Below are 9,601 nucleotides of genomic sequence, written 5' to 3'. Positions count from 1 at the left end.
AATAAAACACACTAACACACTTACAATCACCCCAAACCAGCCGCAACGACACTTCCCCCAAAGACAGACAGACAGACATATAAAGAAAAGAGAACTTTGTATTTATGATAAAATGGACCCTGTCAAGACGTCAGGCAGGGTGACTATAACAAGGCGGAGGAAGCGAGACAAATCCTCCTCTGATGTCTCTTGTTACTGCTGGTGCCACTCCTAACTACCTTTACTTCTATTTCTGTACGTGTCCTTTTGAACCCAAGACTAAGGGACATATTTTTAAGCATTTCGGGGCCACAGTGCGCATATTTGACAAGACTTTCGTAGGAGGGTAGAGCATTTGCAGAGGTAGTTATATGACCTTAAACATTTCGGATAGTGCACTTAATTGACAAGGATTTCGTAGGGGTTTATGGTATTTGCAGAGGTAGTTATATGACCTTAAACATTTCGGATAGTGCACTTAATTGACAAGGATTTCCTACGAGTTTAGGGCATTTGTAAAGGTAGTTTTATGACCCATCTGGTAGTTCCATCATTCTTTTGTGCCGTGAGCATACAAAACAAGTCATTAGAACGTGATTTATTTATTTTTCGGCCTCTGGAAAAAGCTGATATGAGAGGGGGAAGCGTCTGAATGTACCGACCAAAATATGCGTCCGAGGAATTCAACGCCTACTGAAGAAGCTCTGTTTGGGGTTTCCTTCGTTCATTCATGTAACTGAGGCTGCAGAGAAGGTTAAAACAATAATATTCTATACTTAACAGTGAATCCACAGTCAGTGAAGTCAAAGATATGTTTCAATTGGCACTTCTCTTCATTTTTTCCTGCCCGTTTCATTTCCCTTCAATATCCACCTTTTTCAACTCATGTTCTCCTTAATCTCTTATCCCCTCCTTCCTGTCCATCTTGTTCCTCTACCATCAACACATCCTTTAGCTAACAAGACTTTTTCTTTATTTTCTCCTACCTGCTTCCTGTCCCTTCATTAACCTCCTATTCATCCTCTCCTCAATTTCACTATCCTCCTTTTTCAAATCATTCTCTCCTCAATATCTTATCTCCTCCTTCCTGTCCATCTTCTTCCTCTACCATCAACACATCCTTTAGCTAACAAGACAACTTCTTTACTTTCTCCTACCTGCTTCCTCTCCCTTCATTAACCTCCTATTCATCCTCTCCTCAATTTCACTATCCTCCTTTTTCAACTCATTCTCTCCTCAATCTCCTATCCCCTCCTTCCTGTCCATCTTCTTCCTCTACCATCAACACATCTTTTACTTAACATGGCAACCTCTATTTATTTTCTACCACCTGCTTCCTCTCCCTTCATTAACCTCCTATTCATCCTCTCCTCAATTTCTTATCCTTTCCTCCCTGTCCACCTCCCTCAATTACCATCAACACACATTTTACCTAACAAGACAACTTCAGCACACCCCCGCAACCCATCTATCACGAGCCTCTAAACTCAGGAAGCGAATGGTTTAAAAACGTCTGGCAAAGCGGTGCCGGAATGGATTGAATATCTGCTGCAAATCGCTTACGACGAGAGGCTAAGGTTGAAATGAAGTCTGCAGCGAGTGTTGGCGGTGATTACAGAGGAAGCTGTAAAGCCTGCAGTAAATTCTTGATCATAAATTACTGAGGGATGAAAATTTCCGTAGAAAAAGGTGAAATTCCAATCAGATAAAAGCCCTGATGTACAGACTGAACCTAATGAACTATGACAATTTCCGTACGTAATAAAATAATCTGGAAAAAAAGCGAAATTACGATGAGATAAAGCCTTGAAGCAAACAAAAAAACTACTGGATGATGAATGTTTCTGCAGATTGTCACAAATAAAGATGAAATAGCAATCAGAAATCGTAGCGTTCCAAGGTGAAGTAATTGCCTTGACAGATAGCTCAACAAAAGGCACAGAAAGATTAGATATGAAAGCCAGTCCTCACTGTTCGCGGAAGAAGAGGAGGAGGAGGAGGAGGAGGAGGAGGAGGAGGAGGAAGAGGAAGAGGAGGAGGAGATTACCTACGAGACCCTCACATCGGCTCATAATAGTGATCAAGGCGCTATGGGCAAGGGTGAGGAAAAGGTCGAAATAACAGCCGCCTCTCACTGCATAACCTCACTACAGAATTGAGTTACTTCAAAACCATCACCACACGACCCTGATAAAACCCTTGTTAACCCCAACCACGTGACCCTTTGACCCCCTCCGTCCCTAACCTGTCAGGGATACACTAAAGGCAGACAGGAGACTGAAATAATAAAGTCATCCCTCACTGTTTGTTAAGGAGAGTAACCATAAAACCATAACACCATCACCTCCTCATAACCACCACCACCACCACCAGGCACCTCCTCGCCCCCTCCACCTCCAGCCCATTATCCCCTCCCCCCCCACTCCTTCGTCTGCCGGGAATGACCTAACAAACTTTGCACCACCACTAACCGCAGGAATCGCCGTGATCTCGAGTAAGGGCGCCACTTGCCTCCCCATCACACGCCTCGCGCCATCATCAGCCAAACAACTAGTGCCTTAAGAGCCTATTCAAGAGCCGGAGGGAGGGAGGGGGGAGGGATGGGGGGAGGGAGGCAGGGAGTGGGGAGGAGGAGGCCATGTTCACCTTCCTTGGGTCACAGTCATTTTACCTGATGCTCGATAAAAAAATAGGTCACCTGGACTCATCCTCTGTCATTATCTCATTTTAGTGTAAATTAAATGGCAGAGTTCATCTTCTTTCCTTGTCACCCGGTCTCATTTCGCCGTTGATCCTCGTGAAAAATATTAATCCATCCCGAGTCAAGCTTTTTTTTGCAACTGAAATTTGCAAAAGAGTAAGCAACCTCAACTCATCCATTTTTTTTTTTTTTTACAGCAGAGGAGACAGTGCAAGGGCGTAAAAAAAGAAAAAAACAATAATGAGAAAAAAAAGCCCGCTACTTACTGCTCCTGAATAGAGTAAAGTGGCCAAAAAATCTGCTTTTATGATAATGTAAATAGGGAAGTTTATCTAATTTACTTGTCACCCGGGATCTTTACACAGTTTTTACGTTGTTTTTTACAGCAAAGGAGGCAGCTTAGGGTACCCCCCCACCCCCCCAGCTAAGTCGCCAGGGAGAAAGGAAAATGGAACGGGAGGAAAGGTAGAGCCAACGGGTTAAGGAAGGTGGGAAGATGATGAGACGTAAAGGGAGTACATAAAGGGGTGACGAAGGTAGCAAGTTTCAAAGGAAGGTTCGACAAAAAAAATAGTAATAGAATAGAGTGGAATAAAAGAAAAGACAAAATGAAAGGGAGGAAAAAGAGAGAAGGAAAAGAAAGAAGGAAGGATGGAGGATAGGATCAAATGGGTGAGAGAAGGCAGAATGTGATAAAAGAAGGAAGGATTTAAGGGTTGAAAATGGAAGGATGAAAATAAAAAAGAAATGTGTTAAGGATGAAAGCACGAACAAAAGAAGGAGAAAAGGTTAGCGCGGAGGAAGAAATTATAGACAAACAGTAAAACGAAACAAAGGAAAACAATAAAAAAGGTGGAAGATGAAAAATAGAAAAAAGGACAGGGATGTAAATAATGAGTGAAGGAAAGAAAGGAAGAATATATGAACGAGAAAAGAAGGAGAAGGAGAAGGAAAAAGAAATAACAGACGAGTAAAACGATACCAAGGAAAAAACAATAAAGAAGAGGAAGATGAAAAATATAAAAAAAGGCAGTGATGTAAAGAACGAGTGAATAAAAAAAGGAGGAATATATGAACGAGAAAAGAAGGATAAGAAGAAGGAAAAAGAAATAACAGACAAGTAAAAAGAAATCAAGGAAAATAATAAAAAAGGTGGAAGATAAAAAATTGAAAAAAAGGCATAGACATAAAGAACAAGTGAAAAAAAAGCAGAAATATATGAACGATAAAAAGATAAAAAGGAAGAGAAAAGGAAATTACAGACAGACAAAAACGAAACTAAGAAAATAAAAACAGTAAAGAGGTTGAAGATGAGAAAGAAGAAAGATGAAAAAAATTGCACTAACCCCCCCAAAAAAAAGGTAGAGGGTAAGAAGTATAAATGGACGGAGGAAAATTCAAGACTGGAAAGAAAACTCTGAAACCGGCAATACATGGAAAAGATAAAGGGTCGCTGGCGGGTTACACAGTCCAATAATGGAGGTGATTAGGTGCGGAAAGACGAAGAGAGCCATCGACCCACCGCATGAGTCTCGTGATTTCTTGGCGCCCCGGAAATGCGATGAAAAATGTATGAGGGTAATGGAGCAAGAGAAAGAAATGGTAGTTTGCGGAAGACATCAGAAAGACGAAAAAGGCAGAGAAGCAGAGGAGCAATGAAGTAAAAGAAGGGTAAAAGGAGAAAACAAAGAGGTGACACAAACGAGGAGCAGATATAAAAACAAAAGCATGTAAATGAATAATGGGAAAACTACCATCAGAAGAATAGGGAAGGTAAAGAATGGGAGAATGAAGAGACAAAAATGCATAAAATAGAAAACAATATAATGGAATAATGAGTTTTGCCATCAAGAGGAAATAAAAACGACTGACTACTTCGATTTGGTTGGGCCGAATGAACATAATACTCGTAAATGGAAGGTAAAAGAATGGAACATGAATAAGACACAAGAATAGAGAAAAAGATCGAGGAAGAGGAGAAGAACAAGGCACGGGAAGGAAAAGTAAGAGTTGCAGGAAGAGAACGAGGAATAAGAGGAGAAGGAAGAAGAGAAAAACCAGGAGGCGGATGTCATTAACTCTCTCAGGGAACAAAATAATAAACATAATATAAACATAATATTTACATTAAGCGAGGTGATGATGGCCTCACAAGAAGAAGAGGAGGAGGAGGAGAGGAAGGAAATACAAATAGACAGACAATGAAAAACGGAAAAAAAGTCGAAATATGAACATGATTACTTAAGAAAACAATAAACCAAAAAAATAAATAAATAAAACGTAGTTGTAGAAAGAGGCAAAATTTTTAGTACGGTGAAAAGAAGTAATGGAGTAGAAGTAGACATAAGGGAGGGATGGGGGAGAGGGGTTAGGAGCAGGGAGAAAAGAGGGAGAGGAGGAGGAGGAGGAGGAGGAGGAGGAGGATAGGCGAGAAGAATCCGAATTTATGGTTACAAAATCACTTTCTGATGGAAGTTTTGGCGCGGACGCTGCATAAATCTGGCTTAAAAATTCTCCACCACCACAACCACCATCACCTCCACCGCGCTGTACTTGGTTGCTTAGTTCTTTATCCTCCCCAACCACCACAACCACCATTCCCATCATCTTCAGCAACGCAATCTTTGTCACCACCACCACCACCACCACCACCACGATATAGATGGCAGGTTAGTTCTCCATCACTCACCACCACTTTTTCCATCATCACCATCAACGTCATCCCTATCAACACCATCACCACCACCACCATCACTGTCACCAGTGCCAACAACAACTCCACAATCAGTAGCGCGACAAACACCAGCAACATCATCAATACCATCATCACCACCACGCACCATTAACACCACCACTATCAACACCATCAACATCACCAGCCGGCTTTGTCTACTATAGGAGGAGGAGGAGAATGACGAGGAAGAAGAGGAGGACGAGGAAGAGAAGGACGAGAAAGAAGAAAAAGAGTAGAAGGAGGAGGAGCAGGAAGAAGTAGAAAAGGCATAATACTGTCAAAAAATATATAACAAATGAATATCAATAATCAAATAAATACATAAGACACAATCTAAATAAAAAACCGCACAAACTAAAAAGAAAGTAGAAAACAAAACATGTAGATATGGAAAAAATACAGTAAAACAAGTGGAACAAGTGGTTTTTGAGGCATGAAATTCGAGAAGGGGCTGCTGAGAAAATGCCACGGAGTAAAAGTTTGAAAAGAAGAGAGCCTTGAGGAGAGAAAAAACGGGGGAGAGAGAAAAAAAACAAACCCTGAGGAACGGTCAAATCTGAAAAAGGTAGAGCTGAAGAGGGGAAAAAAGAGGAGACTACCCCACACAAAAATACTGAAGTAGACAGTTCGGGGAAAGGAAAAGCTAAAGAGCCTTAAAAGAGGGATAAAAAGAAGTAAACAAAGAAAATAAAAGTTGGGAGGTAGTTGAATGAGCAAAAATCTGAAAAAAGGTAGAGAAATGGAGGAAAGGCAAAGCTAAAAAAGAGAAAAAGGAAGCGTAGACATAGAATAGAAATTGAGAGGTAGTTGAGTGAGCATAAAAAATTGAGCTCAAGAGGAGAAAAATAAAAGAAGATTACGAAACCGAACTAGCTGAAAAAGTAGACAAATGGAGGAAAGGCAAAGCTAAAGAGGAAGGACACAAAAAAGTAAAAGTTGAGAGGTAGTTCAATGAGCATAAAAAAAAGCTAGAGGAGAAAAATTAAAGCAGATTACAAAACCAAGCAAGCTGAAAATACAGACAAATGAAGTAAAGGAGGAGAAAAAAGGGAGGATACATATATAGAAAAAAAATTGAGTATGGTTATAAGCAACAAAAAAAAGTAGTGCTGATGATAAAAGATACAGATTACGAAACGAGGCAACTTGAAAAAGTGGACAAATAAGGAAGAGAAAAGTTGAGAGGAGAAAAGAAACACAAATAGAATAAAATTGAGAGGTAATTCAATGAGCACAAAAAGTAAAGATGAAGATTGAAAAAGAAAGAGATTACGAAACGAGGAAAGTTGAAAAGTGGAGAAATAAGGAAAAGGCAAAGCTAGAGAATGTTTAAAAGGGGCATAGAAATAAAAAAAATTATGAGGTACTTCAATGCGCTTTTTTCAAGCAAATGAGACGACTCAAGGGCAACGAAAATAGTTAAGAGAAAAAAAAAACCCGCTACTCACCGCTCCCATAATAGACAAAAGTAAAGAGGGCATAAAAGTAGATTTGAAGATTAGAAAAAGAAACGTTACGAAACAAGACAAAGTGAAAATGTAGACAATTGGGAGAAAAGGCAAGGCAGAAAGGAATTAAAAGGGACCATAAAAAAAGGTTGAGAGTTAGTTCTGATAACAAAAAGAGCTGAGGATAAAACAGTAGAATACGAAACCAGGCAAGTTGAAAAAAGCGGACAAATACGAAAAAGAAAAAAGGAAAGAGTGGAAAAAAACCACACGCACACAACAAAGAAACGTTGAGAACTGGTTACATGAGCAAGATAAAAAAGGAGAGTTCAAGAGAGGGAAAAAAAATAGAGATTACGAAACCGAGCAAACAGGGACGGCAGTAAAAATAAAAATAAAAAGGGAGGTAAAGAGTACTTGCTCAAACTTTACGAGAGGGAAAAGAAAACGTAACCTGGAAATAATTAACGGTTGAAGGGATACCCGGCTGTTTTTTCTCTCCTTTTTATGCGTTTAATGAATAGGAAATGTCTAGGTCGTGCTAAGACAAAGGAAAAGTACATAAGTGATTCGTTAATTAAATAGAAGGCAGGCTCACTTTACAGCCAGGTGGCATTGTCTTGCGTCTACTCTGTCTGTCTGTCTGTCTGTCTGTCTGTATGTATGTATGTATGTATGCCTAACACTCCATCTATCTATCTATTAATCTATCCATCTGTCTATCTGTCTATATATGCATTTCTATCTTTTTATCTATCTATATGTATCTAACTATTATTCTGTCTGTCTATCTATTTATCAATCTATCTATCTATCTATATATCCATGTCTGTCTCTCTCTATCTCTATATATTTATCTATCTATATATCTACTTACTATCTCTATCTCGTGTGTCAAAGAAAATGATAACTATCTACACATCCCGTTTTTTTAACAACATAACGTGGGTAGTTAGGTCATTAATTTTTTTCGATAATCATTAATCACTTTTAACGTGTTGATGGAAAAAGCGCATTTGATTGCATTCCATATCCCGGTGGCCGAAAACATGTGTCCAGGGAAAGCGTCACAACTCATGATTAGGGAATAGCGTGTCGGAGCGCGTCCTGGCAGCCATGGCGAAGCTACTGCTCTCTGGTGGGCTCTGTTTTGACGGAGTGGATGAAATTGATGAAAGATTTAACCCTGTTGCAGCGACGGGCCAAATTTGTGGCTTTACCGTGTAGCAGCGACAGGCCAAATTTGTGGCTTTACCGTAGCAGCGACGGCCAAATTTGTGGCTTTTACCGTGTAGCAGCGACGGGCCAAATTTGTGGCTTTACCGTGTAGCAACGACGGGCCAAATTTGTGGCTTTACCGTGTAGCAGCGACAGGCCAAATTTGTGGCTTTACCGTGTAGCAGCGACAGGCCAAATTTGTGGCTTTACCGTGTAGCAGCGACGGGCCAAATTTGTGGCTTTACCGTGTAGCAGCGACGGGCTTTATTTGTGGGTTTACCGTGTTGCAGCGACGGGCCAAATTTGTGGCTTTACCGTGTAGCAGCGACGGGCCAAATTTGTGGCTTTACCGTGTAGCAGCGACGGGCCAAATTTGTGGCTTTACCGTGTAGCAACGACGGGCCAAATTTGTGGCTTTACCGTGTAGCAGCGACAGGCCAAATTTGTGGCTTTACCGTGTAGCAGCGACGGGCCAAATTTGTGGCTTTACCGTGTAGCAGCGACGGGCCAAATTTGTGGCTTTACCGTGTAGCAGCGACGGGCCAAATTTGTGGCTTTACCGTGTAGCAGCGACGGGCCAAATTTGTGGCTTTACTGTAGTAAGCGATTTAACAAATTTGTGGCTGTACCGTGTAACAGCGACGGGCCAAATTTGTGCCATGATATAAACTTCCCCAAAATAGATGATACATAAACTGATCACAAATGCTTAGATATATATTTTGAAATGGTTTGTGTGAGTGATGATTTTTTCTCATTTTTCTCGTTTAGAGGGACCATTAAGAAACATGATCCCTGCTGCTACCGGGTTAAAAGAGGCACAAAAGATTCACAACAACAGAGTGGACAAGACAAGTGCATCACGCTTTCTCGGATAAAAAAAAAAAAAAACGAGTTAAATAATAAAACACAATATGAGAAACTACCAATTAAACTTAGAACGCAAATAATAGCAGAACATATCTTGATGAAATACACAACACACCAAAATATATACAACAAACAATAATGCAAATAATACAATCAGTGCTGTTCTGATGACCACCTATCAACCCGGACTCAAGCTAAGCTCTTCGGGAGCAACATAAGCCAAGCAAGAATGACGTCACTATAAAGCAATTACCTGCGCCACTAACGGGACAGGTCCGACCAACAGGCCCCATCATGAAACAATTCCGGCGCTTTACTTTGAGCCTAACATAAAAATAACCCTAATAGTCTTATTCATTTGGCAAGATCCCTTCATATGAAACTGAATAAAAAAATACTCATACAAAAATCAAATAGGGAATTCTATGGTTTTGTCACGGTCACACACCTTTCCCCTTTATTCTCAACAGATCCGTACCATTCACGCGGGTCACTTACAACGGTAAAAAAATAGGAAAACCGAAAATAACACACACACACACGCACACACACACAAACACACACACACACACACACACACACACACACACACACACACACACACACACACACACACACACACACACACACAGAGAGAGAGAGAGAGAGAGA

The sequence above is a fragment of the Eriocheir sinensis genome, unplaced genomic scaffold (assembly GCF_024679095.1).
Source record: "Eriocheir sinensis breed Jianghai 21 unplaced genomic scaffold, ASM2467909v1 Scaffold1111, whole genome shotgun sequence".
NCBI lineage: Eukaryota > Metazoa > Arthropoda > Malacostraca > Decapoda > Varunidae > Eriocheir > Eriocheir sinensis.
This window is presented reverse-complemented; position numbering follows the sequence as displayed.